The sequence below is a fragment of the Heptranchias perlo genome, chromosome 11 (genome assembly GCF_035084215.1).
Source record: "Heptranchias perlo isolate sHepPer1 chromosome 11, sHepPer1.hap1, whole genome shotgun sequence".
Classification (NCBI taxonomy): domain Eukaryota; kingdom Metazoa; phylum Chordata; class Chondrichthyes; order Hexanchiformes; family Hexanchidae; genus Heptranchias; species Heptranchias perlo.
The window spans coordinates 45,976,887-46,000,389 of NC_090335.1; the positions used below are offsets into that span (position 1 = coordinate 45,976,887).

The 23,503-nt window shown below is 42.3% G+C and overlaps 1 long non-coding RNA gene across 2 annotated transcripts in view; it reads right to left on the reverse strand.

Moving 5' to 3' along the window:
• Nucleotides 1-7,953: 7,953 nt before the first annotated feature.
• LOC137327277 (uncharacterized) overlaps nucleotides 7,954-23,503 on the reverse strand; it is a 76,922-nt gene continuing 61,372 nt past the window's right edge. For both annotated transcript variants that reach the window (XR_010964414.1, XR_010964415.1), the window contains exon 4: nucleotides 7,954-8,769. This is a non-coding gene — a long non-coding RNA (uncharacterized lncRNA). The remainder of the gene's footprint in view (nucleotides 8,770-23,503) is intronic.

Consider the following 23,503-nt stretch of genomic DNA (forward strand, 5'->3'; position numbering starts at 1 on the left):
TGAGGTCTGCTTGATGCGGCTACATTCTTCCATGTACCACAATAAATACTGAGTTCTCCCAGGGAAACAAAACAAAAGAAGTACCCAGCAGAGTGTAATGACACTTCTTACTTATTTACAAGACTCTTTGTTTCTATTCTACTCTGTAAGTTATTTGTTTCTTCTTCACAACACTGACAAGCTTTCCATGGCTAGGAGCCAGTTGCAATAGTTATGTATTCAGAATAATATAAGTAGTGACATCTTGAACTACAGCACCAATAAGCAACATGATTATTTTAGGTATTCTAGCTTTAGGCTGCAAAGTAGGCAAATGTAATTTTCCTCATGATTAGCACCAATTTAGCAGTATTAAAGCAGTGGGTGAGGAACCTATACTGTTGGATTCCTGCCCTTTTTATAGCCTACTGGATTTTCTGGAGCCATACCTGGAAAGCAGTCGCCCAAATAAGGGCGGCCAAATTTAAATTTGGTGACAATGACAAGGTGACGACATATATCACATTTTTTATCATTCTCACTTTAGTCATGCTGGACACTAACATTTGCTGGTACACAATAGGCATCCATTGTTGCTAAGAGAGATCCAACAACTCTCAAAATTTAAATTTCCGAAACATTAAGTCCAATCGATACAGGGTCTAAATTAAGTGACTCTACTGAATCTGGTAAGGTTTGCAGGGCACTCTGTCTGTGCACAAGCATTGCGATCGTGGCTACGTTTTTCCCGTAATCAAGGGATCAGCCCTTTATTTTTGTAATAGATTCTGAAGTCTAAATAAATTAAAAGAAAAATAAGTGACATTTTGGTTTATCCATATTTAACAGATGAAATAAAGATTTAGGAGGAATTTCTTTACAGGGAGTGGTGAGAATGTGGAACTCGCTGCTACATGGAGTGGTTGAAGCAGATAGCATCAACATATTTAAGGTGAGTCTTGATGCATACATGAGGGAGAAAGGAATAGTGGGATATGGGGGCAGGGTGGAAAGAGGTAATTAGAGTGGGAGGAGACGCGTGTGAAGTATAAACATCGGCATAGACCAGTTGGGCTGAATGGCCTGTTTCTGTGCTGTAGATTCTATGTAATAGACCAACCACACCATAATTTCTCCAAAAGCAATTTCAACAGTTATGCTCTTCTTTCATGGAGGCACTTTCTCCTTTTAACCTCCTCCCCCCCAGTTTGCATTGGCACTCTTCTCACCTTTCTCCCTCAGTTCATGCTGGCACTTTCCCCTCTCCCCCTCTTTAGTTCACGTTTGCACTCTTCTCTATTCTCAGTTCATTTTGGCAACTTTAACCCATTTCCCTGCAGTTTGTGCTGCCGTCTTTCACCATCTTGGTTCCAACTAGAAATCTCCTTCCCTCACTCCTTTCTCCACTTTCTTCTCCCTTCTCTTCTTAGCATTGCTTCCCTTTCTTACTTCTTCCTGTTCCAAAGGATGAAATACATTCAAAGGATGAACCCAATTTTACAAGCCATCAAGATCACAGGTCTTACCTGGGCCAGTATGCGACCTCTTTGTTAGCAAAGACCTGAGAAGCTAGGGAGTAAACAAGTGACCTGGTATGTCTTGGTACCGGTGCTTCATTGATTTAGAGATGATCAAGGGTGTCATCAGGGCTGTGTAAAGTGATTGACACCAGAAGGCCTGAACTCTTCAAACATGTGTCACTCTGATTGGTCAATAGAATTGAGGCGGTTTCTTTGGAAATTAAGGATATGTAAGATTGTGTTTTTGACACTAATCTTCAGTCTCAGTCTTCAATCATCAATCTTTAGTTCTTAGTTTAGTTCTAGTTCTTGTAGTAGTCCTTGCAGTAGAAGATATAGGAGTTCTGTGCCTAGTATATATAGTCATGATGTGGAGATGCCGGTGATGGACTGGGGTTGACAATTGTAAACAATTTTACAACACCAAGTTATAGTCCAGCAATTTTATTTTAAAAAATAAAATTGCTGGACTATAACTTGGTGTTGTAAAATTGTTTATAATAGTATATATAGAAGGATGTCTCTGTAAAATCGTAAATTATATTTCCAACATAGAGAGAGGTTACAGCCAGATACAGGCAGATATAAGTGTGTCACTTAAATGTACAAGCTTCCCTGAGATGAAATGAGGTAAGATTTAAGCGAGTTTGTCCAGATACAGCTATCACACGTGGAATGTGAATTTACCTGAGCGCAGAGGATCCAGGAGAAATGAACAGCACCTCTAAAGATGAAGGTTCGTCATTCTGATGTTTCAGAAGGCTAACAACATCCTCCCAGAGGAAGGAGAAGAATCCAATTCATCCATGCCAGCTCCTAAGGACAAGATCACATAAGTTCCAGAAACATTGCTAACTATAAGCATGGCAATCTATATCGTCAGCTATATAAGGAGTCCAATCCGAAATTCATCTCACCAATTTATATCAATCTCAGGCACTGATCTCAATTGAAAATTTATAATCAGCAAACAATTACTGCTGACATAACTGAACAGCCTTTGTAACCTCTGTTATTTATTTCGTCAATTAATCCTATCTACTAATTATTTTCATAGTCAGTGTTTAAATTTAAATGCTGCTAATTATGATTCTAAGGTTAACAAACAATTGTTAGTTCATGACTTTGTTGTCTGAATTCTTCGTTGATAACTGGCAAGACAGGATTAATTCATTCACTCAGTAACTTGTACGGATCCTGATGGGAGATTGATAGTGTAAATTCTAATAGAATCCAAATGAGTTGATGTAAGACAGTTCAGCAGGCTAAATTTAGCCAGCTTTAACTCCTAAGCATAAACTGAGTGGTACCCCAAACGGTTCCTTGACGAGTTAAGGTGAAGGAATAAGGATTCATCTGGTACCCTTGATGAATACTCTTGTCAGGATATCAATCCCGGTGTTCTCACGCAGTTGCGTTTCATTCCGTAGGACAGCTGTAAATTGGGGTGGGAGTGGCACTGACTGACGGAGTAGGCATCTCCACTAATTTTTGCTGCCCCATGAAATTAAAACATGTAGGCAGATGCATACACTGAATTCACCTGACTGCCCCTGCTTGGGCTTCATTTAAAAATAGCATTTTGAGCCATATAAGAGTTGTTTATAGGTCACCGGCAATGGTACTTGTAACAACAGTTAGAACTGAGGAAGTGATGAATTAAGATTATCAAAGAAGAAGCGTGTTGAATATTAAAGTGTATTGTATTAAAGTGCCATTTTTTGCCTAGTGTACTGGTACCAACGCACCAAACAAGAATATCAACAACATTGAACTGTGAGTATTTTTCCCACTAGAGATGTTCAGGCCTAAAATTTCTAAGATTGAGCTCTAATGTGTTTTGAAGATTGGAATATCATTCATTATTTTCTAATCTTCTGGACCATACTGTTATTCAGGGAACTGTATTTAATTCAGGTCTTGAAACCCAAAATAAAAGTGCTCCCAGGGGTTTGTAATGTGTCAGCAAGGCCTTGTTTTCATTGTACGCTCAGCAGGGCTGTCCCACAGACTACTGAACATGTAGGACTCAAGAGAGAACAGCCTTTATTTCCCCCAATTCTGTTACAATGATCAAGTAATAGTTTTTAATCAAAAAAAATGTCAAGTATGTAAAGTTTTAGTGCTTTCATTTTATGGTTTTAAATTTATGCTGTATTAATCGGCTTTGAAATGAAAACTATATATAAAAAAGACTTGCATTTACGTAGCATCTTACTCCATCTCTCAGAGATGTCTCAAAGTGCTTCACATACAATGAATTAATTTTGGACTTCAGTGGCCATTGCAGTCTATCTGTTTCAGCAACATCCCACAAACAACAAGGGAAATTACCAGTTTTTCTAGCAGTTTTTTGAATGATATCCCTCCCTCCACTGATGTGGGTGCCCAGTTGCACCGTTCCTAGTCTAGGCAGTTGCTCACCACATGGAAATGTCCCTGATCTCAGGATTTGGGACAGGGTCAGAGGAGCATCCATTGGGTTGGGATAGAAGATCCACGTCAGTCCAGATCCGTCCCCAAGCCATCCAAAGGAATTTCATGGCTAACATTTCTGTCAATTTATGTGAAGTTGGTCACTGCAGCACATAAAATCAGATATTCAGGGCACTAAATTGGGTCGTGTAGCGCCTGTTGTTTCAGCGCTACACGTCCTCTCTGAAATCCAAGATGTTTTCTTGGATGCACATGCACGTTTCCAGCGTGACATGCACTGGACGCCATCTTGGTACAGGAGATAGCGCAGGCGCAGATAACGAACGCTGGAATCATGTAAAGTAGGGAGAAAATGGCTTCAATCAGTGTGCAATGCTGACTTAAAGTGACAGATACCATTTTGGGACTTAACATTCAACTCAACGCACAGTCTTAACCCCAACCATCTGAACCTCAGAGTGCCGAGAGGACCCCCCACCGGCGCTATTTAAAGGGACCATGCAGGATTTACAGGTTAGTGGCTGGATTATTGCTTCTGGCTGGCGAGACATTTGTAACTGTTTTTGGAGGTCTCCTACACTTGAATACTAGGATGCGGGGACATAGCCTAACATTTAGAGCCAGGACGTGCAGGAGTGAAGTTAGGAAATGCTTCGACACACAAAGGATGGGAGACGTTTGGAACGCTCTTCTGTAAATGGCAGTTGATGCTAGCTCACATGTGAAAGTTAAATCTGAGATTGATAGATTTCTGTGAACCAAGGGTAGTAAGGGATATGGGGCTAAGACAAGTATATGGAGTTAGGTCACAGGTCCACTATGATCTCATTGAATGGCAGAACAGGCTCGGCGGGCTAAATGCCACTGACACTTGCTGCCTCTTGATATGCGCCACCTTCCCCTGCAAGAAAACGGGACATGTGTCTGGGTGATGTGTCTGTCATGGTTGAATAGCTGCCAGTGTGTGTGGCCTGTGAGTTGTGGGTGGGCGGCTTGAAACGGTGGTAATGTGTAAGGGTGAGAAGAAGCATCTGGTTGGAAGAATTGAGTACTGATGGAAAGAATTTGTTGGTATGTGGGGGATGGGGGGTATAGTACGTGGTGCAGTTGGTCGGAGACCCCACTTGACAATTAACCTCACTCACCTTCACCACTCATGTCAAAGCGTTGAGCTTCTTCCTGCACTGCATCCATGTTCGTGGTGCTGTGCGCCTGCATTGACTTCGTTCCCCCGCTGCCTCCCACTGCCTTTTGAATATATGTCTGGAGGGCATCTTGCCCCTCCCCCCCATCACCTCCCCTTCCCCCCGCAGATGTGGGATGTCCCTCCTTCTGTCCACCACTTGCACCAAGGTCTCTTGTTTATCAGCAGAGAATCTTGGTGCTGCACTCTCGCAGGCCTGGTACCAACTCAGATCGGCAGATTGGTGAGGTCCAGCGAGCAGATTGGAGGATGTGGGATTTAGTAGTGTGCAACCTTTATTCAATGTTTTAACATAACTCATCAGGTGTAAACATAGCGATGGGACCTGCATCTGTGTTTTACGTGTGCAATGTCTGATCTCCGTTCAGACTCCGTGCAGACAGTAGACTGTTATTTTCAGCAAATAACAGGTACCAGCTACCTTTAAGAGATTTCTAAGAAACATCCTCCCTTTAAGAGATTGAGCTCCCTCTGGTGGTGGAAAGTGCAAATTGCATTGATTCCATGTGCAAGACCTGGAATGGAACGCTGATTGCAGGTAAGTCCTGGGGTGGGCCGAAACTTGCGTACTGCCTGTGCAGGGGCCATTGGGTGTGGGGTAATAGCACATCACGCTACCTACGCCCAAAAACGGCCCCTATCGATTTTTTTCCCCTTCAGACTTATAATAGAGGGCATTTTTGTCAATTTACTAGAATTGTGGAGACATAAGGGGAAACATTCCACCACCAGAGGGAGCTCAATCTCTTAAAGGAAGGATGTTTCTGAGAAATCACTTAAAGGTAGCTGGTACCTGTTATTTGCTGAAAATAACAGTCTACTGTCTGCATGGAGTCTGAACGGAGATCAGACGTCGCACAGATGTAGGTCCCATTGCTATGATAACACACTGAGGAGTTATATTAAAATATTGAATAAATGTTGCACACTACTAAATCCCACATCCTCCAATCTGCATGCCAGACCTCACCAATCTGCTGATCTGAGTTGGTATCAGGCCTACGAGAGTGCATGCACCAAGATTCTCAGCTGATGCACTAGATGCCTTGGTGCAAGAGGTGGACATGAGGAGGGACATCCTACATCTGTGGGGGGGGGGGGGGCGGGGCTAGAGGCCCTCCAGACATATATCCAAAAGGCAGTGGGAGGCAGCGGGGAACGAAGTCAATGCCAGGCGCACAGCACCACGAACATGGATGCAGTGCAGGAAGAAGTTCAATGCTTTGACATGAGTGGTGAAGGTGAATGAGGTCAACTGTCAAGTGGGGTCTCCTGCCAACTGCACCACGCACTACACCCCCATCCTCGACATACCAACAAACTCTTTCCATCAGTACTCAACTCTTCCAACCAGATGCTTCCTCTCACCCTTACACATTACCACTGTTTCAAGCCGCCCACCCACAACTCACAGGCTGCACACACTGGCAGCTATTCAACCATGACAGGCACATCACCCAGACACACGTCCTGATTTCTTGCAGGAGAAGGTGGCGCATATCAAGAGGCAGCAAGTGTCAGTGGCATTTAGCCCGCCGAGCCTGTTCTGCCATTCAATGAGATCATAGTGGACCTGTGGCCTAACTCCATATACCCACCTTAGCCCCATATCCTTTAATATCCTTGGTTCACAGAAATCTATCAATCTCAGATTTAACTTTCACATGTGAGCTCGCATCAACTGCCGTCTGCAGAAGAGCGTTCCAAATGTCTCCCACCCTTTGTGTGTCGAAGCATTTCCTAACTTCAATCCTGCACGTCCTGGCTCTAAATGTTAGGCTATGTTCCCGCGTCCTAGTATTTAAGTGTAGGAGACCTCCAAAAATAGTTACAAACGTCTTGGCAGCCAGAAGTAATAATCCAGCCACTAACCCATAAATCCTGCATGGTCCCTTTAAATAGTGCCGGGGGTGGGGGGTTCCTCCAGGCACTCTGAGACACATTCAGATGGTTGGGGTTAAGACTGTGCGTTGAGTTGAACATTAAGTCCCAAAATGGTGTCTTTCACTTTAAATCAGCGTTGCACATTGATTGAAGCCATTTTCTCCCTACTTTACATGATTCCAGCGTTCGTTATCTGCGCCTGCTCTAACTCCTATACCAAGGTAGTGTCCAGCGCACGTCACCATAAGAGATCATAAGACCATAAGAGATAGGAGCAGGAGTAGACCATTCGGCCCCTTGAGCCTGCTCCGCCATTTAATGAGATCATGGCTGATCTGATTTTTACCTCAACTCCACTTTCCCGCCCTTTCCCCATATCCTTTGACTCCCTTGCTGTTCAAAAATTTGTCTAACTCAGCCTTGAATGTATTCAGTGACTCAGCCGTCACAGCTTTTTGGGGTAAAGAATTCCAAAGATTCACGACCCTCTGGGAGAAGAAATTCCTCCTCATTTCTGTCTTAAACGGGCGACCCCTTATTCTGAGACTATGCCCCCCTAGTTTTAGATTCCCCCATAAGGGGTAACATCCTCTCAGCATCTACCCTATCGAGTCCCCTCAGAATCTTGTATGTTTCAATAAGATCTCCTCTCATTCTTCTAAACTCCAATGAGTATAGACCCAACCTGTTCAGTCTTTCCTCATAAGACAACCCTTCCATACCCGGAATCAACCTTCTCTGAACTCGCTGGAAACGTGCGTGCGCATCCAAGACGCCATCTTGGATGTCGGAGAGCCCGTGTAGCGCTGAAACAATGGGCGCTACACGGCCTAATTTAGCGCCCATAGCATATTATGGGCACAAGCAATCAATCAAAAATCAAAGTCTGAATTTACTGTATGCGTTCATTGCTCTTTTGTTCGAGGATTCATCATTTTTATTTCAAAGTTCATCTTTTTAATTTAATACATTTTTACATTAATTTTCAATAAACAGTTCCATTGATATATAACTGAGAAATCCTCAGTGTTACTGCTTAGTTTGTACAGTTATGACCAGTTATAGCCACTGAAAGATAAGCAAGCCCCTTTATAGTTTGTGCAGAGAGGGAAGAAACAACAGGTACTCTAAGAAAGGAAGTTAACTGGGTAAATGGCCTGCAAATTGTTTATCAGAAAAATATAAACTTGTAGATGATATAAAAGATCATCTCAGTGAGCCAATGAAAGGACAAGAGCAAAACAGTGTGAAATTTACCAAGACAGTGAGAAAGGCCCACACATGGAAAAACATAATAAAATGAAGGAAATATTTTAAAAATGCAGAGATCTTAAATGGAAAATAAAATATTGAAGCACAGAGTAGATCTGCCTGTACCCGAAAAGACAGGTCAACCTTCAAGACACACATCTCCCGCCGCAACTATATTCTGACATCAACCTGCCTCTTCTTCCCTCGGACACCAACAGAAACTATGGTGGCAATAGAATCGTTCAGCACCATGTCGAGCCTAGAATTCATTCAGCTCGGAATTTAGGTGGAGGGGGAGGGGGATGACGCTAATGCTCTTATTGAGGATATCTTGTCAGAAAGTGGAAGTTCAAAGGGGATGGTGGAAACCCTGCAAAAAGGCATCTGGATTGGAGTGAGGTTAGGAGAAGTATGGTTAGAAAAAGGTAATGGGGATGAAGGATCTGGGGGATTGGCATGAATCCAAGAGTTGCTTGCTTTTCTGATCCTCTCTACCTGAAAGGAAGAGAAAAAATGTTTTGTTAAAGCAGCAAATGAGATGAAGGATTACGTTGAACTGATGACTAGGACAGCTATGATGTAGACTGAGCCAATGTTGCTGCGGAGATAGGTTGAGCACATGCATGTGGTGGTGCATGGCAGACAGGGCAGATAGCACGGAAAGCAGAGAGCAGTAGCCAGAGAAGCACTGAACATCAGAAGGTATTAGTGATCATGAGTAAATCCAATGGAGGAAGAGTGAAACTTCAGTTGCAACCCATGTGGATGAGTCAGAGCTGGAAGCAGGTGCCAAGAAAAGAGATTTTGCTGTGAAAACTGGTTTTGGCAAATACATAATCACAAACAAGAAGGGAAAGGGACAACATGATGATGAACAGGATAAAAGAGACAAACAACAATCACAACAAAGAGAACAGAATGTCTTCAAGGCTTGTATTTGTGAAAGAGAAGCGGCAGTGAATAAAACTGTAGAAAGATAAAGGAAAACTGCAAGTGCTGAAAAACTGATATAAAAACAGAAATTGCTGGAATTAACACAACAGGTCCACCAACATCTCTGAAGAAGAAAGAAAGGTTAATGTTTCAGGTGTACCCCCTTCATCTGAGCTGAATGCATTTATTTGAAGTTGACTAGATATTTTATTTACACACTTCACTCATAATTTTGCTGCATCAATACCAATAACAGAGCTGCCAACAGAATATATTCTTAAAATTCACAATTGTTTTTAACAGTGATTTATGATCCTCTGTTATATATAAATATATTGTTGGCCACTAGAGGACACCATTTATCTTAGCTAGAGTCCACAGGAGGTGCACAATGAATATAATTCAACTCCTTGAACGTACAATCCTACAAATAGTTTAACATGGTGCTCAGAGTTACCTTCCATAAGTGGGGAGTAAGAAGAAAATGTAAGCATGAGGAAGGTATAATCAACACTGCATAAATCCTAGGTGTGGAATTTTCAGTCATACCTGTTGTCTGTGTACCAAAGGGCTTCATTTGAGCAATAAAAGTAGGTAAAAGCATCAAGCTGAGTCTGTCATACTGACCACAAGGACAAAACCAAGTGACATCAAAATATTCTTGATTCCTCTTTTTTTTATTTTTGTTCCCTTAATTTTCTCTTCTTTTTTTCCCTCTTCACAGCTTAAGTAACTATAGGATTTGCAAGTGTTTTCTCTTCTTCATCCCTGTCTCCTTGTACCTACAAAGAGACATAGGTTTCTGTCTGGCCACCCTGCATGCTTAACAGTTGTGTAACAATGTATTCATTTAACTATAAAGACGACAGTTTTTTGAGTAGAGAGCTTTCACTATCATTGGGTGCATGGGGGAAAGCTGCCTCTAAACAAATGTGGGCTCCAGCTGATGTCTGCAACATTATTATTGATTCAAGGCTCCTTGACCAATGGTGTATGTTACCTGTCCCACAACACTCCAAGCATCAACACTTCTGTATCTTAAAATACAATGGTTTACAAAAGAAAAACTATATTTTTCATGTCAATGTCTGTTGAGATTTTTTTCTCTCCTCTTTAAGACCCATACGCCATTCCACAGCTGGGAGGGTGACAGGTAACCTGTTGCCAGGGTCACAGTACATAAAATGGAGGTGTACAGTCTCTTTGACAATGACAAGCTACGACAGGTACTGACTGTGGGTAGAAGTGGAATTCTCATGAGGAAAGCATTTATGTAACTGGCAAGCTGTCAATGAGAAACAGCAGAAGCAAAGAAAACTGGGAGAAGGAGCCTGCAGCTGTTTAACCCTTCAATGGCCGATGTAACACTTCTGCATCAAGATCAAGATTTTTATAAGTTAAACGTGTTGGTTAAATTATTCCAAGAATACAGTAAAGTTTGAAATATCTGTAGGCTTCTGTATATTTCTCTAAACTAATAAATCAGTATGATAAATGTGTAGATAGAAACTTGGTACATCGGTGCTGTAATGAAGTATGATGTGGAGATGCCGGTGATGGACTGGGGTGGACAAATGTAAGGAGTCGCACAACACCAGGTTATAGTCCAACAGCTTTATTTGAAGTCACCTGACGAAGGAGGAAAGCTCCGAAAGCTTGTGATTTCAAATAGAGCTGTTGGACTATAACCTGGTGTTGTGCAACTCCTTACAGTAATGAAGTATAACATGGATATGTGCCCACAATTCCCCATGTGTGACTTGGTGATTTTAGGTGGGTTCTTTGAATAGAGTGAAGGATCTTCCTCTGAAGAAGCGAGAACATCATAGATGAGTCAATGTGCAGCACTGTTCCCTGCCAAACTGAGTCATTCTTCTCAACTGAGTCATATGGAGATGTACTGAACACAGTAGAGGTCCTTTCTCCAGAAGAAGAGAAAGAGGAGGATGAGTCAACTGGCACTATTGCTCAGTCTCAGCTACTGACTGCATAGCATAATTGGCAGAAACTTAGGAGTAAGTCAGCTGTTTGCCATTTCTGCCAAAGGTTGATGAATGTTGTGGGTGGTTTTAAAAGAGAGGGGGAACAAAGAGGGATCATGTAATATTCAAACTGTAGAAATTTATTGTGGGTTTTTGAAAGAAAAGTTTTTAAAAATTGAATACTCAAAATGTGTAATAGGGAATTTGTGCAGGAGGGTAGCACTTAGAGAGAGCAGTTATTGATGTAGGGATTGTCTAAGGCTACCTCTCTACTCAATTTATTTTGAGCAATAATCCTTGAACTTTGCTATTTGCTGGATCAGGATGGCTTTCATGGACTAAATGTAGATTTAACTGGCCTTTCTTATAATGCTCTAACCTTGAGTGTGATCTCAGTCACAACATACTATTTTTATGGATCCTTACTTTCTCTTTGAATATTGAGAGGATAAAAAGTCTTAAGCTACAATCTAAAGTTGATTTCTTGCTTAATCTGTAACATATCTAAGGGGCACAATGGATTTATATTTTCAATTGTCAACAGGATGAGTTTTTGAGCTTGTTTGTGCTTCCTGGGGTGGGCTTTGTGGGAGATGCCAAGTCAATCACCCCTGTCCTCGCTAACCTATATTGGTTCCTGGTTCCCCAATGCCTCAGATTGAAAATGTTCATCCTTGTGTTTAAATTGCTCCATGGCCTTGTCCCTCCCATTCTCTGTAACCTCATCCAGTGCTACAAGCCCCCCCGCCGCAAACTCTCCGTTCCTCTGTCTTCAGCCTCTTGTGCATCCTCCTCTTTTTTCCCCTCACTTTTGATGGCTGTGCCTTCAGCCACCTATGCCCCACACTCTGGAATTCCCTTCCTAAACCCCTCTGCCACTTCACCTCCCTATCCTCCTTTAAGAGTCTCCTTAAAACCCACCTTGATCAAGCTTTTGGCCACTCTTCCTAATGTGCCCTTCTTTGGCTTGGCGTCCATGTTTTTCCTCATGGCTGCGTGAAACGCCTTGAGATGTTTTTTGTAAAGATGCTATACAAGTGCAAGTTGTTGTTGTAGCAGTGGTAGCAGCCGCTGAGCGTTCGTCGGAGGGAATTAGAGAAAATCTACCTCTTGTTTCCATTCCTACCCTTTGGAGAAGTACCTGGCTGCTACTAACCTTGATGTCCATTTAAATGTGAGAACTCGGTGGATATGGAACTGTCGGTGTGACCTGCATTGTCGCATTCATTGCAGAGCACTTTGGATCAGCAACAATGTCGTGCCAGGCTTTGTTTGTTTTTAACTACTACCAGATCCTCTGTGGGTTTACTCACGAGTAGTCTGGGTCTGGAAAATATTTATGATGTTCATCCCTAACGTGGCCCATCCAATTAAGACTATTGTTCCAAGTAGGCAAATCTAAGTAATTGTAGCTACTTATAAATTGGTGAGGTCAAGCAGAGGGCAGTTGTTCAGTGCTTATGAGTTTTAAGCTCCAGATCGATGTCTGGATTTTTTTTTCTTTAAGATTATTTTGCATTTGTAACAAAATGTGACATGTGAAGTGTGATATATATATATATATATATATATATGTTATTGAAATGCATTCATTGTGAACGGGTTAGTGAGCAGCTCCTTGAAAGGTTTGCACGGCAAAAATAAAAACTATAATTCAGATTCTTTAAGCATTACTGAAATGGGTGACTGGGGAACAGTTTAATCAGCAGCATTTGGTGCAAGGCTGAGACTCGTTTATAATGCTCTCTTATGATAATATGCTGCTTGACTGGCTCCCAAACATATGTCATAATGAAGATCTGTTGTATGTGTGAGGGTAGGCAGTGCCCTTACTAGCAGTTTGTTGTTGATTACTTCTTCCATCATTTTGCTAAATGTTTTTTATTTTATTTTTAAGTAAGCTGCTTTTCTCATTGGTCTGAGTGATGAATCTATAACATGGGTCCTTTTGCCTTTACTCAAATGGGTGACTGTGAACAGTCAGGTCTTGAATTTCCTTGGACTTTCTGCCATTGTGCCACTGTAACTTTGCTGGAAATGTGTCGGACACCCTGTTTAAGTGTGTAAATTACCCCTTAAATGAGAATCACTAGCCTTTTTTAAACACTTTGGAGCAAGAAAGTTAAAAACATGTATACTGGGAGTTTCTGCGGAGGCTTTCCTGATCAGCTGCCATAACTTCAGCAGGAAATCTGTGGAAACCCCAGATAAACTCATAAACGGATTCCGTTGATCTTCCGCTGAAGTTATGGCGGCCGATCAGGAAAACCCCCAAGAAAATTCCTGGTGATGATTGAAGAAGTTTGGGAAATCTTTCTGACAATCACTTAGTTGCTGGCTGTTTAGAACAAGCTATTTCATGAACCTTGGCTGAATAAACAACACTGATGTAAAACTGCTTTAAGAATATATTAACTTCCATTTTGTTGTTTTATGTACCATTGTACTTTACCATTCATTGCATCAAAATGCAACATATAATTATGCAATATTTTATTTTCCCAAATAAGAACTGAGAAATAGCTCCCACCATGGGTCAGGTGGTAAATTCACTGCCAAGTGAATAACCAGGAATATAGACCAGGAAATTCTCAAGGTTGATCATCAGTTTGTGCTAAGTTAGCTGATCTCCTCCAGTATGGCAATAAGGTGGTTTCCATGCCCTTGGGCTAGGGAGATGAAAAAATAAAGGCATGATTCCTGATACATATCCAATAATTCCTGCTTGAAAGAGTACCTGTGTAGACATCAGCTGAGAACAGAATCAGACTCTGCTGTAATGCCTCCTATGAACATAGAAACATAGCGACGGGAGTAGATCATTCACCTCCTCAAGCCTGCTCCGCCATTCAATAAGATCATAGCTGATCTGTACCTCAACTCCATTTACCCGCCGTAGTTCCATATCCCTTGATACCGTTACCTAACAAAAGTCTATCGGTCTCAGTCTTGAAAGCTCCAAATGTCCCGGCCTCCACAGCCTTTTGGGGGAGAGAATTCCAGATCTCTACTACCCTTTTTGTGGAAAAAGTGCTTCCTGATTTCCCTCCTAAATGGCCTAGCTCTAATTTCAAGATTATGCCCCCTTGTTCTAGATTCCCCCACCAAAGGAAATAGCTTCTCTGTATCTACTCTATCGAGTCCTTTTATCATTTTAAACACCTCAATTAAATTACCCCTCAACCTTCTAAACTCAAGAGAATAAAATGCAAGTTTATACAACTGTACATACATGGTAGTTACAACATAAAAACAGGCCATTTGGCCCAACCAGCCCATGTCTGCATTTACCCTCCACACTAGCAAACAGTCCTAATCACGTTTACCCATCCTGTTCCCATATTTTTTCACCCTCTTTTCCTTCATCCACCATCCAATCTAATCTTGAATGTTGGCATAGTTTCTGCCTTAACCACTAACCCTGGAAGAGAATTCCATAGGTTTAGAACTTGGCAAATAAAAACAGAAAATGCTGAAAAGCTCAGCAGGTGAGGCAGCATCTGTGGAGAAAGAAAGAGAGTTAATATTTCAGGTCGAAGACCTATAGTTAGAATTGGAACATGTTAAAGAGTTAAAGTTTTTAAGCAAGTATAGAGCCAGGGAACGGTGTGTGTATGGGGGGTGGGGGGGCAGTTAGGGAGGGGAGAGAAGGAAAGAACAAAAAGGAAGGTCTATGATAGGGTGTAGGGCAAGAGTGATTAAATGACAAAAGGGATGATGGTGCAAGGCAAAGGTAATGGGACAAGTTAAGAAACAAAAGATCGGTCTAGAGTTGCTGTAAAAGGTAACTGCAGAACTTGGAAAAGGCTGCCAGTAGTCAAGATGCCTTTTGAGTCTTTTAAAGGCTTTAAAAATTATCATCCTGTTGTGATACTTCATTGTAATTGTCCCCATTCCTGTAAATTTCACTTAAATGCAATTTTCCACTCCCACCACTGAAATGTTCCCTACATCTGCACAGTTCTACCACATTGTGGAGCAGATTTGTCTCTTTAGTCTTTGGGTGTAAAGCATTAGAACCATAGAACCATAGAAAAGATGCAGCACAGAAGGGGGCCATTTGGCCCATGGTGTCTGTGCCAGCTCGAAGAACAACCAGGTTGTTCTAATCCCACCTTCCAGCACCTGGTTCGTAGCCCTGCAGCTTACAGCACTTTAGGCGCAGGTCCAGGTATCTTTTAAAAGAGTTGAGGGTCCCTGCCTCTACTACCAATTCAGGCAGCGAATTCCATACACCCACCACCCTCTGGGTAAAAAGTTTTTCCTCATGTCCCCTCTAATCCTTCCGCCAATCAGCTTAAATCTATGTCCTGTAGTTCTTGAACTCTCCGCTAGGGGAAACAGGTACTTCCTGTCTACTCTATCTAGGCCCCTCATAATTTTGTACACCTCAATCAAGTCTCCCCTCAGCTCCCTCTGCTCCAAGGAAAACAACCCCAGCCTATCCAATCTCTCCTCATAGCTGCAATTTTCAAGCCCTGGCAACATTCTAGTAAATCTTCTCTGCACGTTCTCCAGAGCAATTACATCCTTCCTGTAATGTGGCAACCAGAACTGCGCACAACACTCCAGCTGTGGCCTTACCAGTGTTTTATACAGTTCCATCATTACATCCCTGCTTTTGTATTCTATTCCTCGGCTAATAACAGAGAGCATTCCGTATGCCTTCTTCACAACCTTATCTACCTGTACTGCCACCTTGAGGGACCTGTGTACATGCACACCAAGGTCTCTCACTTCCTCCACCCCTCTCAATATATTCCCGTTTACTGTGTATTCCCTTTTACTGTTTGCCCTCCCTAAGTGCATTACCTCACACTTCTCCGGGTTGAACTCCATTTGCCACTTTTCCGCCCACTACACCAACCCATTGACATCTTCTTGGACTCTACAGCTATCCTCTTCACTATCAACTACATGGCCAACTTTTGTGTCGTCTGCAAATTTGCCAATCATGCCCCCTACATTCAAGTCCAAATCATTAATATATACCACAAACAGCAAGGAACCCAACACTGAGCCTGTGGCACACCACTGGAAACGGATTTCCATTCGCAAAGACATCCATCGACTTTTACCCTTTGTTTCCTATTGCTGAGCCAATCTTGGATCCAATTCGCCACATTTCCCTGTAACCCATGGGCTTTTACCTTTCTGACCAGTCTGCCATGTGGGACCTTGTCAAATGCCTTACTAAAATCCATGTAGACAACATCCACTGCACTACCCTCATCAATCCTCCTTGTAACTTCCTCAAAGAATTTAATCAAATTTGTAAGGCATGACCTTCCCTGAACAAATCCCTGATTAAACCATGCCTTTCCAAGTGACAGTTTATCCTATCTCTCAGTATTGATTCTAATAGTTTGCCCACCACCGAGGTAAGACTGACCAGCCTATAATTGTTCGGCCTTTCCCTCGTACCCTTTTTAAACAATTGTACTATGTTTGCAGTTTTCCAGGCCTCCGGTACCTCCCCTGTATCTAGTGAGGATTGGAAAATGATCCTCAGAGCATCCGTTATTTCCTCCCTGGCTTCCTTCAATAGCCTAGGAAACAATCTATCCGGCCTTGCTGACTTATCAACTTTCAAGGATTCCAGTCCCTCTAGTAGGAACATAGGAACATTGGAACAGGAGTAGGCCATTCAGCCCCTCGTGCCTGCTCCGCCATTTGATAAGATCATGGCTGATCTGTGATCTAACTCCATATACCTGCCTTTGGCCCATATCCCTTAATACCTTTGGTTGCCAAAAAGCTATCTATCTCAGATTTAAATTTAGCAATTGAGCTAGTATCAATTGCTGTTTGCGGAAGAGAGTTCCAAACTTCTACAACCCTTTGTGTGTAGAAATGTTTTCTAATCTCGCTCCTGAAAGGTCTGGCTCTAATTTTTAGACTGTGCTCCCTACTCTAGTACTTCCTCTCTCATTATGTTTACCTTATCCAATATTTCACACCTCTCCTCTTTAACTACAACGTCCGGATCATCCCTTTCCTTTGTGAATACGGAGACAAAATATTCATTTAAAACCCTACCCACATCCTCTGCTTCTACACATAAGTTACCCTTATCATCTCTGATAGGTCCCACCTTTTCCTTAGCTATCCTCTTGTTCTTAATGTACTGATAAAACATCTTTGGGTTTTCTTTAATCTTAATAGCTAATATTTACTCATGCCCTCTCTTTGCTTTGCTTATTTCCTTTTTTATATCATCCCTGTACTTTCTATACTCCTCCAGGCTCATTGCCTGGGGATAGTGCACAGAGGAAAATTGATGGGAAGGATCACATGTATGCAATAAAAGTATCCCATTTTTCCATCCATTTAAACTAATGGCTGGAACATCACATAGGCAGCATTGTAGGTGTGTAGTCCCTGCCCAATTTTTCTCTACTTACCTTGCCCAGGAGATGCTTTACACCTTGGTGCTAAAATGGAAAATCTACCTCGACTAATCTGATGGTATTAGCACCAGTCCTTAACTACTGGTGGTAAAAACACCAGTGGATGAAAATTGGCCCAGTGCCTTCAGGAAAGGAAGTGAGAAATGTAGAAGAGAAACACCCTTCCCCTAAAAATACGCAACAAGCATTACACTTTGCCAAAATGTTAATTCCCACCTAATCCGCCACTAAATGTGATGGTGTCTATGAAGCAGTCATCACAGATTAAATCAAAATCCTTAAAGTGCTGAAGGCACCAGAGCAGAAGGACAGTAATACTAGAGAAATGCACTCTCAGCAACTTGAACACTTCTGGCAGCATTGTTGTCTCTGTTAAAGTGGTAAGAAAGCGTTTTGCTTCTGTTGGTAAAAATACACATAATGATATAATTCATGTAACAAAAATGTCTCATCGGTTGCTTGTGTGTGGTGTCATTGTGTTGTGCTGCTCTTCCAGGCCTTTCTTCCCTAAAACAGTAATAGTTAAAGCCATGCTGGCCTTTTTGGTTTTAGTAACAAGGAGAGAGGCATTTTTATGACCAACAATGGCATGACATAATTAATGAAATATAACTTACAAAGAAAGAAAATTAGATTACATTCCACAAAGTCAGAATATATGTGTTAGTGTGTTATTCAGCATCACAAATAATAAAACACCAAATATCGTTCTTTCCTCTCTTTCAGGTCTTCTCTTTTTCTGTTTTGATTTTGTTGTTTCCTTTTATACATTTTAATTGCTTTGTTTCTTCCAGCTTGCCATAATTTGAACAGAATCTCATGGTGCTGCCAGTGTGATATTTTTCAATCAGCATGCACTGTCTTATCAGTGCTACCGATAGACTGAGAATGGAAAAGTGAGCTTGGACAGAATAGGATGCAGCCAGCAGAGAGCCCTGAGAAGTTTGAATTGGGACACAATGGGGATTAAAGGAGAGACATGTAAAATATGTGAAGTGGGACAAAATGGAAAGCAGCCAAGAAACAGATCATGGAGGTGGTAGATGGGATACAGTGGGGTGCAGCCAAGAGAGGGAGATTAACGAACCGGGACAGAACAAGACACATCCAGGAGACAGTCATGACAGACTTAGACTAAACAAAAAGCTATGTATTTATTCATTCCATAATTTTTCTTCTTTTAAACGCCCCACAGCTACGTGCATTAAAATAAACACTCAACCTACAATCTTCAATCATTGGGTAATAACTATTTCATTTTAAAATATTGCAAAACCATTCTTGCAAGAAAATAAGGACTATAAAAGAAATCACGTTTAAAATCCCCAAGTGGGTAAAATCAGCAGCAATATCACATATGACACCATTTCTAATATTAAAATCCAACATTTTGAGCACTAAGGTGTGCAGTGGCACAGCAACGAGAGGAGGGACAACACAAGGTTAATCTCCCATGAGTTGCTGATCTCAGCCAAATTGCTTTCAGGGGGTGACAAGTACAGGTACCTCCTCCCATGTGGTGTGAAAATGAGAGTCATTCCTGTCATGTGCTCCTCAGCAGTAGCTAAGAAGTAGCATTGATAGAAGACTAGAAGCAAGTTATCCCCTCCACCTCGTATCCTCTCAGCTGCAGGTCGTACGTGGGTCGGGAAGTTTTTTGCTCCGTGTGTAAAGTTAAAGAACAAGGCGCTGAAAATCTGTGGGCCTTTGATTCCGGCGTAAGCGTAAACATGGGACTGGCCTGCCAGGAACCTCTGCTGCTGACCCGCCTGGCACTGCTAGATGTGGCTATGAGTAATGAAGTACATCAGGTACATTAGCTGCACGTGGGTGAGCACTTTGGGAGTAGTGATCACAATACAATAAGGTTTAAGATCCAATTAGAAAGGGAAAGAGTCAGTACAAAATCTAGAACACCAGATTAGCTGAGGTGAGGTAGAAGGAGAAATTGGCACACAGAGCAACAGTGGGATGTTTTTAAAAAGGTGTCTCTGAACTTATTCCTTGTTCCATTTCGCTCAGAGTAAAACGTTTTGATGAGTAATCCAAAGTTTGATTATAGTTTAAGACTCAAAGTGCCTGAAAGTAATACAACAAAATATTTATTTTTCCCCTACAAGAATAAATAACACCCTCCTCTGTTTATCGTGCTTGCCTATATACCACGCTATTTGCCTTAAATTTCTATGTTGATGGATTTTGTTAGCTGATACTTAGAATGTCTGTATTTTGGTATTTAAGGATTGATATTTACAGTATCTGCATTTGCAAGTAATTTGGTAAAAGAATTTGACAAAATAACACGATGATATTGTATTACTTAGTTAATCTTTAGTGAATTATTCACTGTTGTGAAGTTGTAAACATCAATGTTTCAATAGCGCCATTTACAGCATCCACATACTAAGATGTAGAATTTGTAAGTAACAGACCTTGGGTGTAACATGCCTCTCATTAAAATGCAGGTTTCTTAAACTGAATCTTAACCATCATATTATCAAGAAGATCTACAGCGCAAATGAAAAATACTTCTATGTTTCCATTTTTAAAATGTAAATGCCTAATAATCACCACTTGAAGTTTACATTCATTTTCTACAAATGATATGTCAAACAAACTAATGATTTCATAAGACCTTTGAGAAGCAAAGGACTAGTCAAAGCATAATTCAAATATTTGAAACAATAAAGAATGCCTGTACCGATTATATCAGCAAATGAACGTGTGTGTGATAGAATCAGAAAATGCTGGAAATGCACAGCATGTCGTCAGAAAGGACATTTGAAAGGATAACCAAAATAGAACTTTACATTTACACTGAGCATGTGCAGTAGTTACATGGATGATCCTGTTACAAATATGCAGCATTGCTCTCTGCTGTCAGCTTTTCACCTTTCTACTGCTATGCATTGCTCAGCAGAAACACAAGAAGGTGGCTTTAGACTGCAGTGCTATAAGCTTTTAAGTACTGTTTCTATCTAGCTACTGACTTATGGGCCTATAAATTTGGCCGCACAGTGCTCGTTTCTCAGGTGCTAACCGGCCTTCTAATCCCCACTATGGCGGGCAGGAAGCGTGTGCACATTTTCAGTTGGAAGTGCGCCGCCCGCCATATTGGAAAGAAGGTTGCTCTGGCGACAGGCGCGCACACCGGCAGCATTGAAAGTCAAGAATAATTTGTGTAAATTACAGCCCTGTGCTCCTTGCAGGATCCACTGGAGATTTTTGATCGCCTTGATGTTTCACTCGCCACGTGCTGAGCTCACACAACACAACATGGCGCTAACCAGCAGGGAGGCCCCCTCACCAATGCTATTTAAAGGGATCATGCAGTATTTAAAGGTTAGTTGCTGGTTTATCATTTCAGGCTGCTGCTTGACTTCTGGGTGGTTTTTAGTGCGCTGTATCACCAAAGTTCACTTTGTCTACACACAGAAAGGTTTTGCTGGACTTGCACTGTTGTTGTTCTTTGCCTCAGAAATAGTTTGGCTGCAGACATGGATGGTCTCATTGGACTGCCTTCGAGGCTAGAGGATGAGGGGAAGCTGCAAGGAAGACACCATAGAAAAGGAGAAGCTGTCAAAAGAGGGAGGAGGAGGTGGAGGGCACTGCACAGGAGGCCATATCCACACAGAATCTTCAGGGAGCATCTCTCCTACATCAGTTTTACTCAGGAGCAATGTGTGAGGCGTCTTTGCTTCACCAAGGAGGCTGTCATCAAACTATGTCACCTGCTACAGCCACAACTCCAGCCTCAAATCAGGGCATGACTGTCAAAGTCACCGTGGCCATCAACTTTTATGCCATGGGCTCTTTTCAGGCTGCTGCTGGTGACATCAGCAACATCTCCCAGTTGGCGGTACACCGATGTATCAGGGAGGTCACCGAGACTCTCTATGCCAGGACAAACATCTACATCTCCTTCCCTATCGACAGAGTGAAGCAGGACGAGAGAACACTAGGTTTCGCACACATGGCAGGCTTTCCCAGGGTGCAGGGTGCCATTGACTGCACATCCATTGCCTTACAGGCTCCCTATCACCAGCCTGGCATCTTTATCAATCGAAAGGGATTCCGCTCCCTCAACATACAGCTAGTTTGCGACCATAGGCCACGCATCATTTGCTTAAATCCACTATCTCTCATCTTGGGGTACCCAGTGAGGATGTTCTCAGGGGGCTGACCTGTCCTTGGTTGAGTTTTAAAGTAAAGTGTAAACTGTGAGAAATAATTTCTATTTCACATAGGTTACAGTCTGTTTTGGTGTAATATGGACACCAAGTTGAGTGGCTGTTAATACAGCTTGACACAACTATTAAAATCTGCATTTATTGACCTAGGAATTTCAGACATTTCCATTATTTTCAGAGGGAAATGTCTGGCCTAATTTGTATAGCAAGAGGTAAAAATGAAATCCAGTAATTTTATTAATATACAAGTTGGTTTCACATGCTATTGTACACAGTAAATCAGAGAATATGGTCTCTCTCCTGCTGTCTCTGATGAATCTGTGTTGCTGAATCTTTATGTCTCTCCTCTTCTGCTTCTGTTTCTCTCTTTCTCTTCTCTACTGCTATTCTCCTCAACTTTTCTTTTTGCTTCTCTCTCTGTCATCTTCTGTTTCACTCTTTCTGTCTTTACTTCTTTTGTTTTGGGTCAAATATGATGGGTGGAATTGCATGATGTGGTAGGAGAAGGAGCCACCAACAGCTGAAGTCTGCATTTAGGGTGGGATTGTGGGGAAATTGTGCTCATTAAGTGTTTCCCATTCCCTCCTCTCCCCAATCGCTTGTGTTTCCCTCACCACCTCGCTCTCATTGTGTCCCATACCCCTTCACTTTCCCTCTACCCATTCTGCTTCCTACCACCCCTTCACACCCATCACACCCTTGCTTTTTCATTTTTGAATGACCCCTGTGTCCTCCCTTGTGCATGGCTCCACTGTCACTCACTTCACCCTTTGTCCTCCCACTCACACCCCTTCCCCAAGAGTGGGTGCCCTTTATTTACAGCCAGTTTCCTGCCTCACCTCCCACTTCAACCCTCCTTCCTACTTGTTTCCCTCAAAGAGGCTTTGTTTGTTCTCAAAATTCAACTTGCTTTTTTTAAAAAAAAGAAATCAAATTAAAGAGGTGAATTCCTTGGGTCTTCTCCCGCTCCACCAGCATAACCTCGGCGGAAGTTTGGCGGAACTCAATCTGCGTGTGTAAATGGGGTTTTCACCAAAGTTATGACGGCAAAGCAGGAGAAGCCCTGAGGAAATTGACCCAGAACGAGAAGAAATTGCTTTCTGTCTGCCATTCTCTTCACCATCAACATCCTGGGGGTCACCATTGACCAGAAACTTAACTGGACCAGCCATATAAATAACGTGGCTACAAGAGCAGGTCAGAGGCTGGGTATTCTGCGGCGAGTGACTCACCTCCTGACTCCTCAAAGCCTTTCCACCATCTACAAGGCACAAGTCAGGATTGTAATGGAATACTCTCCACTTGCATGGATGAGTGCAGCTCAAACAACACTCAAGAAGCTCGACACCATCCAGGACAAAGCAGCCCGCTTGATTGGCACCCCATCCAACACCCTAAACATTCACTCCCTTCACCACCGGCGCACAGTGGCTGCAGTGTGTACCATCCACAGGATGCACTGCAGCAACTCGCCAAGGCTTCTTCGACAGCACCTCCCAAACCCGCGACCTCTACCACCTAGAAGGACAAGAGCAGCAGGCACATGGGAACACCACCACCTGCATGTTCCCCCCCAAGTCACACACCATCCCGACTTGGAAATATATCGCCGTTCCTTCATCGTTGCTGGGTCAAAATCCTGGAACTCCCTTCCTAACAACACTGTGGGAGAACCTTCACCACACAGACTGCAGCGGTTCAAGAAGGCGGCTCA